This window comes from Lactuca serriola, chromosome 9, assembly GCF_051521515.1.
Source record: "Lactuca serriola cultivar US96UC23 chromosome 9, Lser_US96UC23_V15, whole genome shotgun sequence".
Lineage (NCBI taxonomy): Eukaryota > Viridiplantae > Streptophyta > Magnoliopsida > Asterales > Asteraceae > Lactuca > Lactuca serriola.
Genome location: NC_136416.1, coordinates 71,799,230 through 71,814,923, shown reverse-complemented (window position 1 = coordinate 71,814,923; position 15,694 = coordinate 71,799,230).

Below are 15,694 nucleotides of genomic sequence, written 5' to 3'. Positions count from 1 at the left end.
TAAAGATTCCATCTGCGAGACGATTGTTTCAATCCATAAGTGGATTTCTCAAGCTTACACACTTTATTAGGGTGCTCTGCATTGACAAAACCCTCTGGCTAACTCATGTAAACATCCTTAGACAACTTCTCATTAAGGAAGGCGGTTTTGACATCCATCTGCCATATTTCATAATCATGAAACGCAGCTATGGCTAACATCACCCTTATAGATTTTATCTTCACAACTGGTGAGATGGTCTCATCATAGTCAACTCCAGGAGTTTGATTAAAGCCCTTCGCAACCAATCGCGCTTTATACGTGTTTACCTTCCCATCCATTTTGGTCTTCTTCTTGAAGATCCACTTCCACCCGACCATCTTACGACTCGGTACATTGTCAACCAAGTTCCAAACTTGATTGTCATACATGGACTGACTCTCGTTCTCCATAGCCTCTTTCCATTTCGCAGACTCTAGACCTGACATGGCTTCCTTGTAGGTGTTAGGTTCATCCAAATTTATTACTGGACTATCACTATTAAAAGTATCACCCTCGGCAGTTATATCGAATCCATATAATACGGGTAGAACACTAACTCTACTAGAATGTCTAAGAGGTAAGGATTCGTCAATTGGTTCAACCGGAGTTTCCTCCTCAGGTTGAGCGCCAACGTTAGAGGTTCCTTCATCGCTTGAATCTTGAGGCTCTTCAATATCAATTTTCCTCCAACTATCCTCTTGGTATATGATTTCTCGCTCTCGTAAAACCCCTCGCCTTGCAACGAAGACAATATTGTCACTCGGTCTATAGAAGAGATATCCAAATGACTTCTGCGGATAGCCAATGAAAATACATCGCTCGCTATGAGGTTAGAGCTTGTTGTGAGTCTCTCGTCTTACAAAAGCCTCGCAACCCTAAACCTTGATATGTGCCAACAGTAGAGGTTTCCCTATCCACATCTCATGTGGTGTTTTGGCAAACTTCTTAGTCCGGACTATATTAAGGATATGGGCGGCAGTCTCTAAGGCATACCCCCAAAATGAGATATGTAACGAAGCCCAACTCATCATGGAACGAACCATGTCCAACAAGGTTCGATTGCGCTTCTCAGCTACACCATTCAACTGCAGTGTCCTAGGTGGTGTCAATTGTGAAATAATTATGCGTTCCTTGAGGTAGTCGTGGAATACCATACTAAGGTGCTCACCTCCTCGATCGGATCGGAGCATCTTAATTTTCCTGCCCAGCTGATTCTCCACTTCTTGTTTGAATTCTTTGAACTTTTCAAAGGTTTATGAATTGTTCTTGATTAAGTAGATATACCCATATCTGCTATAATCATCGGTGAAGGTCACATAGAAGCGGTTCGAATCCCTTGTGGTGGATCTAAAGGGCCCACATACATCGGTATGTATGAGATCCAATAAACCCTCACCCCTTTCACAAGTACTAGTGAAGGGTGACTTTGTCATCTTTCCAAGTAAACAAGACTCACACGTGTCATCGTCCCTAAGTTCGAATGACTCCAACACTCCATCCTTTTGGATTTCAGCTATGCGCTTGTTGTTGACATGTCCAAGACGACAATGCCACAAGCATGCTTTATACAAACCATTGGAAGAATCGATATGCAACACATCATTTCCTAAGTTGTCTACAACCATCACAATTTCATATATTCCAATACAAGGCAATGCTTCAAAATTGAAATTATCATTAAAGAAAACATTAATAGAACCATTTTCATTATTAAACGAAAATCTAAAACTTTGTCTATACAAACCATGAAAAGAAATAATGTTTCGTGTCATTTCTGATGAATAGCAACATTTATTCAAATCTAGACCTAACCCACTACTAAGCATTAAAGAGTAAACTCCAATCTTGGTGACAAGCGCCGCTTTCCTATTCTCCATGATCAAATTCATCTTCCCAAGCTCCACATCCCTACTTCTTCTTAGACCTTGCAAACCAGAAAAAATGTGAAAACCACATCCTGTATCGAGGACCCAAGCCATAGTATGTGATGCTTTATTAGATTGAATAGTATAAATACATGCAAAGGAGGGATTTATCTTCCCATCCTTGATGTCCTGCAGGTACTTCGGGCAGCTTCATTTCCAATGCCCTTTCTCGTGGCATTAGTAGCAATCTGCTTCTTTCGAGTTGGAAGAGGGAGCAGCAGGACCAGCTTTGGTTCCACTAGAAGAGGTACCATCATGAGACTTTCCCTTGTGGCTCTTAGAAGCAGCGTTCCTCTTCTTTCCTTTTGCTTTCCCAATAGCCAAGACATGGGCAGAAGTAGTAGGAGTCGATGCAAGAGATTTTCCTTTCAGACTATTCTCATCAGTCCTTAGCATGCCTTGAAGCTTGATTATAGTGACCTCTTCCTTGTTCATATGATAGGTCATATGAAACTGGTTGTAGAAAGGAGGTAAGGAATGTAGAATAATATCTATGGCCAGCTCATCATCGAAGTTAACATTTAACTTTAGCAAGCAATCCACATATCTCTGCATTTACTGCAAGTGGGCCGTGATGGACTCTCAATCCTTCATTTTGGTAGTGATCATCGCAGCGATGATCTCATATCGTTACTGTCGGGCACTTTGATGGTACATTTCCATCAAATCTTGGTGCATCTCTTAGGGATAGTAGTCCTCGTAGGACTTTTTGAGTTCAGTAGTCATCGTTGCGAGCATGATGTAATGAACCTTCGTAGCATCTCGCTTATGAGTTTCGTAAGCAGCGATTCTTCGGGAGTGCCAGTGTTCACATTGACCTCCTTCAGCTCCTTGTCGAGAACATACTCTTTGTCCTTGTAACGGGTGACCATACGAATGTTGTGGATCCAATCATTGAAGTTGGACCCATCAAATATCACCCTCTCACATAAGTTCATGAGTGAGAATGAGCCGAAAGGGGTCGAGCCGGAAGCTTTGTTGTTGTTTGAAGTAGACATCTGAAATAGAAAAGGAACAAAGTTTAGATTAGATAAGAATCCCCAATTAAACACCCAAATGAGAAATTAGGGCTAGGACCCAACACAACTATTTACAATTCAGAAGAGGAATGCAGTAATCTAATTGCAAATAATTTGAAGGTAAGTAAATGACGATTTACCAATTTCCACTATGAAAAACGAAAAATATTTAAGTTTTAAACGATTTGAAATTCCTAGATCTTTTGAGATTAATTGAACTTTTCAAAGTCATGTTTAAATCTCTATATGCCCTTCAAGTTTGTGACTGGGATACCGAGGATCACAAACAAGATATGAATAACCATGCAAATGTACTTAGTACTCTCGATGTCATTTACCATCTAATTAGTGTGCCGATTAACCATACACACTCCATTGATCTATGATAAACATCGAGTCACCCTTTTCCACCTTTGCTAGTCCCAAATTAGTGTGTCGGTTATCCATGCACGCTCTACTGACGACTTGGCAAGGGTGCAAAGTGTAATTTCATGGAATAGCATCATTTCACATTTTTCCTAAAGTAACTAAAATTGGGAATTTTATAAAAAAAACATTTAGTTACTTTATTAATCATTATACTTTTAACGAGGAATTAGTTGCCCTATCCTAGCCATTTGGCTAACGACCCTCCAAAATATGACATAAGGGATTGTACACACCATAAATAATAGTAATAGATATGTTTCAACCCTAATTTTTAGCTAAAACTTAGTGAGTTTCCTAAAATATTACATATGGGACAAAATATGGCATACGGGATAGAATAACCATAAATAATAGTAATAGCTAAAACTTAGTGAGTTTTCCAAAATATGACATACGGGACAGAATAACCATAAACAATAGTAGTATATATGTTTCAACCCTACGGGTATGTATCAACCCAACCAGTGTATTTCAAATGAATGGGTCCACATCAACCCAACCATTGTGTTTCAACCTAACGGGTCCATATCAAACCCGATTTCATATCGACCCAATAAATCATTTACACGTACAAGAAACAAGCAAGACCGTACTAGTCTAGATAAGCATACAACCATTGCATAACAACTATCACACAAGTAATACAATGATAAAACTCACCTCGTAGATAAACCAGATATTCACCACATCATGTGAATAATGTAAAGGTCGGTAACCAAACTCACATGAAATGACTCTCAAAAACAGTAAGGGATTAACAAAAGAAGAACTCAATAAGGAAGTACTGATGTACAACCATGACTTCCCAACAATTCAACATTCTACCCAACACCTGCCTAAAACAATTTGATTATTAGGCTACCAATAACTCTTCCATTGTGCTCCAGAGTACGCAACTACACTAAACAGTCTAACAAACAAAGACTTATGATTCACAACCATATAACTCGTCGGGTCCTAACAACATAATTCTACACACGCTGGTTCACAACATGTCGTGATACTATCTAACCATTGGAATGATAATCTCACGGTACAACATTGCTCTCTCCATCATCCCTCCATAGGCCTAAGGACTCGTGGCCAACACCGTAGTGGGCCTATAGTCACACAACCATCATCCTACCGACCTATAGGAACCCAGTCGACATCTCTCCCAACACTTGCCAAACACCAAAACAAGAGGCATATGTCTAAAACACACAACCCAACCCGAGGTTGAGGCTGCTAATGGTGGAACTCCAACCAAAAACGTAGTATGAAATAAGACAATTTTGGGTTTTCTAAAATCGTTTTCACAAAGACAATAAAAACGGCAACGAAAGCTTTAAAATTAATATTGAAAGAGCACAAAAGATGGTTCCTCTACAAGTATCCACCAAGTAGCATCAACCACTTGAAGATCATATTCTTTACTTGTTTTAAGTTGTTCTTAAGCCTTAGAAGTTTATACCAATTAAACCTTCAAATGAGAACCAACTTAATCATCCAAGAAAACGCACTTGATTGCAAGACAAGAAGAGGGTATGGGGAACAATTTATCTTGACAATTTGAGAGAAAAGGAGAAGAAAAAGAAGAAGAAGAAGAAGAAGAAGAAGAATAAGAAGCAAAATAACTAATACAAATACAAGCCTTTTTTATTCTTTTATAGGCACATGCTAGAACATTAGGACTATAATTCTTTAAGAGTGCAAGCAAATTCAAGTAAGAAGGTATGGAGTGTAAGAGAAAGTCAAGCACACAATCATATCCCCCTTAGGGGGTCGTCATCCTTCACAAGAAAGAAGTTAAATTTTGTTTAATTTTTACTCAAACTTCTAACTACTAGTTACATATCCTATTTAAAGGGTTACTTAAAGCGCTCAATTATTTGTACATGAAATTTATATTCATACCTTATGAATATAACTAGTTTTTGTTCTCTTTAATTATTATTTCATATAAACAATAATTCCCCATATGTTGGTAAAATATTATTTTCATAAAATAATGTTTTCCAAAAAAATACAAGTATTGATTATATATCTTAATAATCAAATTACTTTAATAAATAAACAATTAATGATAACTTTCTATAAGATATGACCCTTTAGGATCATATGTCCTTAACAAATATCAATATATAATGATTTTTGGGAATAAAGATCTTTCAATATAGACATTTGAATGCTTACTCCCACTCAAAAGCAACATATCAACCAAGAGCCATGTAATAAAGTCAAACTAGGAGTCCATAGGCCATCTTACTCGACTAAACAACCGAACAAGATTCTAGGCCTCAGACAACATTAGAACCATCCTTCGATAATAACCTACTAGCTCATAGAAATTCTAAATCTCAGGAAGATTCCAGAATCACCCGAAATAAAGCTAACTCAACCTTGGTCAGGCCAACATAATCGTCGTTCTTACTACCATGACATCAGATAATGTAGCTTTATGCAAAATCATCGCCACAGGAGGAGAATTTTCCAAATGCGGCTTCTGGTATCTGAACTTATATCACCTCATGCCAACACCCTCGACTACTATAGGGGTATACGATAATTACTAAGACCAACCAAACCAACATTAGTCAATTAATATTGATCCATCAATTCCACAAATACTGTTGGTTCATTAGCAAACCTCAAACTGCACCACCACATACCCTTACGACCACTCCCAATGCGAAAAATGTCCTCAAACACTCACTTACTCCCAGACTGATGATGATACACGCTAAGGCTTGTAACGAAGAAAACACACGTACCTACTTGTGAAATTGATCAACAATTGACAATCCTTAACGATAAAAAAATAGTCCATGATGTGTTCAAACCAAGCTTCCATGTCCAATGTACGGCCTGAGTAATCCGTATCCTTTCTCATGAAATACTTAGTGTTTCCAAAGGGAACTACTTGACAGAATGATTCCCTTATCTAACCGCTCTTAAGATGGGAGGATAACTCATGCATCTCTAAAGACAATAAGTCATTTGGATACCCGAGTTGTATCGGCAATCTGATCGACTGTTGAGTTCTTTCTTGCGCTTCGAAGGAAATTCAATGAATTCCAGCAAAATAAAATGTGAAAACCTCAAAATCAAAAACACTCTATAGATTCTTGTCCCATGATGCTGAAACCAAAGGTTGAACTATCCTTTACATCCTAATCTAAATACCCGGCTCTCCGCCACTTAGGGTTCGAACTATTGTCAATCATTGCCCATATTCACACATGCCCCAAGTTGATCCAGTTATAAGCCACAATCTAAGATTCTACAAGGTAAATCTAAATGGAATCAGGTAGTCCTTTGAACAATTTTAACTTGTCCCTAAAACCTTAATTAGACAAGAACAGGTGGAAGGTCCAAGTCAAAAGTTCCGAGTCTATGATTTTCCCTTCCTAAAAAAATAATGTGTGTCCTACTAAAAAAATATTCACCCAATGAAACAAAAACTCAAACGATAATTAATTCACTAGATTTGAAAACAATACTCATACATAGAAAAATGAAATGAAAGAACATCATATGAGTTACATAATAGATACATAACATCATATGGAAACAAACCATCAAATTAAACACACATCTTTGACAAGGATGATCCCTCCACCCACATCTGAAATACTTAGGCCCGCAATACTTCCCCTTGCACCTCTTTGCACATCCGACACAAAGAGCTCCCCAGTCCCTCCATATTATAGTGATTAGTATCAACCTTCACGACCTATTGGAAAGGTGTATAGATCAACACATGCTTCCTGTTCCCTTGACGGGCCTCAAAATCTAGTGTCTCTCGCTCAAATTTCAGTGAAGGTGCATATTATTCTTTGAAATGATTCATAAACTCATCCTATGTCATTCCCTCTAGTTCACCATAAAAACCAACTGAATGACCCGGTACCACAATCTTCTACTAAGTATCACAAGAGGCACTTGAAAAAAGAACACTTTCCTCCTTAGGGCGGAGATTGGTGCCAAAGGCACCTTACACTTCTACAATCCACCAAATGTTAAACAACTCATTCTTGAGCTCACTGACAACATGAATTGACTTATCGTCGAATCAATGCCAGTGGAATCTTTAGATATGGGTTACCCAGATTCTTCCGTTTCATCTATGACTGCACATTTCTTGATTAGTAACACCACCAAATCTTCCATAATCAATACAAGAGTACTCAAAATCATATCACATGCATCCTACGAGACCACAAAAATAATCGCATCACGCAAACCCGAAACATACTAACCCCTTCCAGGGCCATTTCCTCATGGTCCTGCAACCACCATGATAAAGACACAACTTAATAGGTCAAATACAAAGCATAATGCTACCTCATATAATTCACACATTTCAAGTTTCTTGGTACCTTTGTGATTATCCCTGATTCAAATTTGAATGCTTTGCTTCCTTTTGACAATTAGGAATTTGATGAAGACGGCATTAAAACTCCAAGAAGAAGTTGTTATGGGTAGGGTCCTATAATCATATTCAAGATCCTTAATACTCCTGAAGCCGCAGGATCCTGATTATTATCGCAAATATTTCCTAACGCTTATAACGGCTATATTCTCCTTTCTTTTTCTCACATGTGCAGAATTAGTCAACACAAGACTCATTCTCAATGGAGAATCACTTCAATCAAACTTAAGACTCGGGAATACCAAGTCAAACAACGTACAAATACTTGTTCAAGGATGATCCCGGATATATCAGACTTCTTGTTGTTCAGCTTAGACTATAAATAACACCTATAATACATACACTACATACACGATTAGCTCTACTAATACACTTGTACTCGTATTGCCTTCATTATCACTATAAACCTAATTTGAAATTAACAAGCACAACAAGGCAAGTGATGATTATCACCTCCCAAGGTTTTACGCCAAAGACCATAGCAAGGATCAAGGGCTTTACATGTACCTCACTTGTCTCACTTTGATCATTATTCTATATTTTCATTATCCTAACACCACAGCCTTTCATACAATTTGGTTGAATCACATTTCATCAATTTTTGACCAAAAAAAATATGGCACCCATTGTGGGGTCGTGGTGTTCAAAATCCTTCGAGAATCACGTCTACCCAACAAAACTAATCCTCTTCCTCCATTCCTCCCATTTCCTCTAAAAACCATCCACCACCTCTAGGAGAAGCTCCCAAGAATACTTCTGAGGCACTGAGAAAAACACTTATCTGGTCGCTACCGAAGGATTTCAGGATCCTACTGTAATGATTTCCAATAACAAGCTCTTTGTTATGATGAAGGGATTGGAACGACAAGTCACTTAGCAGGACTATACCTCTAGATCCTCAAAAAAATTGGCCTCTGAATTCGAGACTTTCAACCTAAGCCAAGTTACCGGAGAATAAAATGTTGAGGCAGACGAATTGGCCAATATAGGATCTTCCATTAGGATCCCACCAGAAGTCAGGATCCCTATAACCCATTTATTGATCCTAGAGATAGAAGATCCCTCCAACAAACCAGACAATCCTAATGATAATGATCAAGAAACCAACGTAGCAATAATCAAAGATCCTAACCCTCAATCACTTCTTCAAGACCTTAATCGTCAGGATTCGAACATCCAGTGCCTCTGCAAATCTCGAAATCCTAGATCTATCCCATTGTGGATTACCTCCATAATGGAACGATTCCAAGAGAAGAGAAAAGTGATCGAGCATTCAATATGAGGGTCTCATGCTTTGTGATGATCCAAAGCAAAATATATTGGAAAACCATGACATGCCCATACCTTAGATACCTAGAAGATCACGAGATTGCAGAAGTCCTAAATGGTATACATGAAGGGGATTGCGGTAACCACATAGTGGGGGCAGAACCTTATGCTCCAAGGTGTTAAGGAAGAGATACTACTAGCCAACGATGAAAAAAGACGCCTTCTTATACGCACAAAAATATAATGCGTACCAAAGGCATAGAAATATCCTCTATCAACCTGTACAGCCATTGCATCCTGTTATTTCCCCTTAGCCATTCATGAAATGGGAAATGGATATAGTTGGAAACTTACCAAAATAGGTTCCCGAAGTATGACCCCAACAACAAGAGGCACGGGGATAGCAATGAAGAAAAGTGGTGTGAGAAATTCAAAAGAAGCACTATGGAAGATGCTACGGAGAAGTGACTTGTCATAGGTGTGGGATAATCGGTCACTATTTCATGGATTGTATGTTTAATGATAAGGTATACTACGGATGTGGAGACAAGGGGCATATTTCAAAAGATTTCCTGATGAAAAATGAAGCAGCAAGGCTGAATGTGCCCCCGAAGGCGAAGGCAAGAGCATTCCAGATGATCCTTAATGAAGCAAGCGAGGATGCAAGGGATCCGGAGTGAGGACCTATATATATCTAAAGATCGGGATATCAATTAGCCATATAGATAGTATCATGTCGTGTAGCCTAATATAAGAGGCATAGTGTAGGGTGAACTTGAATATCTATGTAATCGTTTCAAGAAATAATATAAATTTAGTTATGTTATCCGATGTGTTAAATAACTATGCGAAATTCTTGTCTGGTGACTTGGAGAACTGCGAGATAATACTTGGGAAAAGCATGAGTAGGTGTGAAAGGTAGTAGAGGCCTATACTACCAGAAGCACATGACTCGCCCTTAAACCATGGAAAGTCACATGGTTACCAAGGCGCTAGTAATTGATTTCATTATTTTCATGTATGTCATTACCATTGTTTCGGTAATAACTAAGAAGACGATTGTTGTTCCAACCCACGTGGTTATATCAAATCGATTCTGACTAAGATAAGTATGTTATGTGGTTCAGAGAACCAAGATCAATGTAGCATCTGACTTAACCCAGAAGATTGAAGTAAGAGATAATCGAAGTGATCAATAGAAGTATCACAATCGCCGTTAAAGTAAGAAGCTTGTAGCTAGAAGTGCTACATGCTACAATGTGATTATATCACATTAGAGCATGAAGGAAGGTGTCTTCCATTCTAGAATTTGACTCTAAAATACATGAGCTAAGCATTGCATCATACGATGACAGGTCATTAGAACATGACCCCTCGGTCTGTTATGATAATCGAAGTAAAGTCTATTTAAGGAGGAGAAGGAGTCTCCAATAAGGATCGAGATTGTAACTCGAAGGTTACAATTGAATGTCTAACATAGCATGAAGAGCGGGTGCAAGATTAAGCACCACCAGCAGTCAAGAAGTCCAAGAGTTAGATACTCATTTGAAAAGAACATAAGAGTAACAGTTATTACCTAGGGTAAAAAGATAACATATGGAGTCATTATACAAGCCATGTTTTGTTGATGATTTCGGGACGTAATCATCCCAAGGGGAAGATAACTGTAATGCCCGCATATTCGGGCTAATCAATTTAGAGACAATAAACATCAAAAATGACTTTTTGATAGAAGATTATTTACTGTAAATAATCATAACCAAGATATAATATATGTCACAAGGATTCCGTGCATATAAAGAACGCTGAAATCCAACTTATAATGAAGAAATTATGACTCGTCGAAATTGTGCGATAAAACCGGCACAACGTTGTTTGTCACAAAAAGTGATTTTTGATAAACTAATTTTTAGCCATAATGATCTAAAAAATCATAGTAGACGTTAAACCGAAATCATGCATATAGAGAACGTCTAAATCTAACTTCGTATGAGTAAGTTATGATTTTTCTAAGATTTGGTATAGCAGTATGCAGCCCGAAAATTGAATTTTAGACCGATCAATCTTTAGCCGACACAATCTAAATGAGAATTGAAGATCTCGTTAATAGGAACTCAACGATGTAAAGACAGACAAAAACAGACGTCGGATGACAAAGTTATGAATTTGTAACGAACTTTATCTGTCTAAGCCTGTTAAAATATAACTTTAAAAATAATTTCAAAATTAGCCGACGGAGTCTGAACGAAAGTTGTAGATTACATCGCTACCTACGTGTGGATATAAAGAACATCGAAAATGGAGCTCGTATGCGAAATTTACGGAATTTAGAAGTTAATTAAATTATGGTTGATCCGAGGCTGACAAGTGGCTAGATCTGAACCCTCCCTTTCTCCCTACAGCTTCGCATAGGATTCCAACACATGGCCGTTGTACACGTATCATAGAGCCTCGTACGCGCAACGTACTGAGTACGCACAGCATAATCCGAGGTTACGCCCAACATAGTCCGAAGATGCAGCCTATAAATAGATGCGGGGATCACCTCATTTTCTCACACCTTTCCCATTATTTCTCTCTCAAACATCCTTCTTAGCCCCTCCCATTCCCTAGTACTTCCCAAGTGTTAGAGGCGAGTCCCAGAGTGCCATAAGGCTCCGAGAAGAAGAGGTTTCGGCTCAAAAGTTTTGCCCCCGCAGAGCCTGACTCCTACCCAAACTCCATTGTAAGTAGGTTATGGTTACCCTACCTTAAGTATAGCTTATGTTTTTGTTCATTATCGTTATTATAAACCTATAAAAAAATATATGTGCTAAGTATTATAAATTATACAAAGTGTTATTATAATACATTTTAACTTCTCACGGTACGGAGAATCTAGTTTGACGGGTCGTATAGGGTTGTTGGATTTCAGAACAGCTTAAATGCCAAAATGGTCCTACCCTCCGGTGTTTCATGTCTGGCCCCTATCTGGCCCCTATTTGTACAGAGTAGTAGAAAAGTATTCTTTAACACTAATATAATACAATAAAAAAAATATTGCTCGTAGACCTTGATTTAATAATAAATTGAGTCGCAATAAATATTAGACAAAAATCTAGTGATAATGATACTAGGATTCGTCGAAGGAAAATAAAATTGTTAGAAGCAAAGCGCTGCACGAGTTTGGAGTCGTCACTTTAACAAGTGAGTGCATAGTCCCTTTCATGAACATGATTTTAATACAAGTATTAATTAAAGTATTAAATATGTTTATATGTGAAATATTTGATATTGCCTAAAATTTGTGTTAAGAACATATCTTATAATATATGATAATTTAGGCTACATAATGAACCTAAATTGATTAAGATGAATATCGGATAGTATATTCTTATGAGTACGGATGAGATATACACAGAGGGTAGAACTATATAATTTGACATTAATCAGAATGGATGGATTATGCATAGTCATTCGTCCTTAGTCCGAGAGTATGGAGAGGACATAGTTATTTGTCTTTAATCCGGGAGCATAAGTTACACATAGTCATTTGTCCTTAGTCTGAGAGTATAGAATGGGCATAGTTATTTCTCATTGATTTGAGAGCATGTATTAGACATACTTGATCCGGGAGTATGGATTAGGTAAAGCTTATGGAATAGACTTAGTTATTTGTCATTGATCTGAGAGCATGGATTAGACATACCTAATCCGAGAATATAGATTAAGTAAAGCTGTTAATTTTAGATCCGAGAGTATAGATCGTGTCGTTGTGAGGATCAAATGTGTTAAGGCCAGGATCCTCAAAACATTCAGGATCCTCAAACCTCATCAATTATTTAGGATCCTCAACTATCTCAGGCTCCCGACTATTACCGTTATTAATTTTTACTAACATTTATAACGGTTATATTTAGTTCTTAATTAACACATGTGCAAAAATAGTCAAGAGAAGACTTATTCTCAACAGAGAGTCATCTCAACTATACTACAGACCTGGAAAACCAAGTGCAACAATGTTCACAAAGCTAATCATAGAGGATCCCGGAAATATCAGACATCTTGTTCTAATTTAGACTACAAATTGACACATGTATCTCACACACAACACACACTACTTACCCTTAGCTTACTCTACGAACTTTTTCACTTGTTCTCACTGAAATACTCTCTATAATCATCATTTTATATTAATAAAATCATCAAGGCATGTGATCATTATCACCTCCTAAGGTTTTGTGTCGGAGATCCTAGCAAGGATTAAGGGCTTTCCTTGTAAACAATCGTGACGATCACTTTACCTTTCTCTATTGCATAATCCGAACATCACAGCCTCTCATTCAATTTGGTTGATTTATACTTGTGTAATTTTTTACCAAAACAATTTGGCGCCCACCGTGGGGTCGTGGTGTTCAAAATTCTCGAAAGATCATGTCTACACAACCGATCATTTCTTCATCCTCCGCTCCTTCCATTCCAACCAAAAACCTACCACCTCCTCTGAGTGGACCTCTTGGTAAGAGGAAAGCGCCTAACACTTCCAAGAAAAACACCCCTCCGGTCACTAACCAAGGAAGTTTGGGATCTTCAGGACTCCAAGATCCGACTGCTCCGGTCACTATTGTTGAACTCTTCGTTATGATGAGGAAAATGACGCAAGAGATGAATCAGCATCAAGATGACAATAGAACACTACTTAGAGAAGTGGAGAAGATGAAGGTGGAATTTCAGAGATCCCAAGAAACGATGCCCACAGTTGTACAACTAAGGATCCTTAACTTCGACAATGCAGGATCCTCAGGAAATCATCAGGGGAACATAGCTCCTCCTACTGCTGCATCACCATGGGGGACAACTATGAACAATAGAGCATCTATGATCAATGATCTCAATGAGCCTTTCAATACTCCTAGAATCCTTGATTCTAGTAACTTCTTAAACAACAATACTATCAATACTAAGTCTACAAATGTTGATGCAGGAATAAGTCCAAACATGGCTAGGGAACTTCAGCAGTTGAGACAGATGATCTCAAGCGTACTCGGGATAGTTCAACCCAAACCATAATAATCTCCAACAAGTCATAGGATCTCAAGATTTGCTCCTGCGATAGTTGATACCGAAGTTCCTCAGCACTTCCAGACTCCTAGCATGAAGCCTTATGATGGAACTATGGATCCGGAAGAGCATGTAGCACAACATCGAGAAAGGATGGAGATCATTCCCATGCCAGTGCGCTTGAAGGAAGCTTGCCTATGCAAGGGCATTGGTTCAACCCTCACGGGATCATCCCTCACACGGCTGCTAAACGTTCCTCCTAATTCTATTACTTCATTTGCACATTTAGTCAATATTTTCAATAACCAGTTTTCTTTTAGCATAACCTTTGAGAAGATCACTAGCGATCTCTATCGGGTGGTTCAGGGTCCTAAGGAATGACTCAGGGATTTTGTTAACAAGTTTGGCAGGGAAGCTTTGAGCATCCCCAACATTGATATGGCGACTCTTGTCGAGGCCTTCAAGATGGGTCTAAGGAAGGATTCACCCTTCTATGAAGATCTTGTGATGACTCCATGTAAGAGATTAGGCAAAGTTAGGTGCCGAGCATTGAGGTTTATAAGGCTTGAAGAGGATAAATAAGTCCAGAAGAGGAGCAACCCATCAAGCCAATATGAGAATCCCAATAGCAAGGTTGAATCCTCGGCTCCAAGATCCTACAAATCGAAGCCCTATTCCAAATCAGATCATCACAGTTTTAATGCCCTCGAAGACAAAGGAGAGGAGGGGGAACCCCTAAGATCACTGACTATTGTTTTTATGTGGATGTTTAAGGTTTAATCCATGCTATGCATGATCTCGGAGACAAAGAAGGATAACAAGTCCACCAGTTGAAAAGACAAGTCCAAATGGTGTGCTTACCACGAAGATTTTGGTCACATGACGGAGGATTGCATAACCCAAAGGAAGGAGATCTGCTATCTCCTTAGCAAAGGTCGTCTTAACGAAATCCTCGGATGAAAGAAAGAAAAGTCCACGGAGAACAATCAGTATGGTCACAAGATCTTAAAGAAACCACGATCTTCACCCCCAAACATCAAGATAATTACCATTATCTCAGGCGGATCTAACAATTGTGGTACTTATTATTCTCAGGCTAAAAGAGACACCAAGATCTCAAAAACAAAAAAGGAGGATAGACCATGGAAGAATACATCGGTTAGCAATGAAAAGGAAATCATGTTTGACGAGATGAACATGGAAGGGGTCCAGGATCCTCACCATGATGGACTCGTGATAACACTGTACATTGCCAACCACTTCGTCAGAAGGATCCTTGTTGACGGAGGATCCTCGGTTAACATCATACTCTTGTACGCACTGAAGAGAACGAACATCCCGGAATCGGAAATAATCAAAAAGTCCTTGTTCCTCATAGGATTTATCGGAGAAACGAAACACACCATTGGGGAGATAAAGCTACCAATATACATAGAGGGGGTAAACTCTATACAAAATTTTTGTGTTATTGACACCTTATCTTCTTATAATGTGATATTAGGTAGACCGTGGATCTACGAGATGAAAGCGGTTACATCAACATATTATTAATGTGTAAAGATGCCAACCCCATGGGG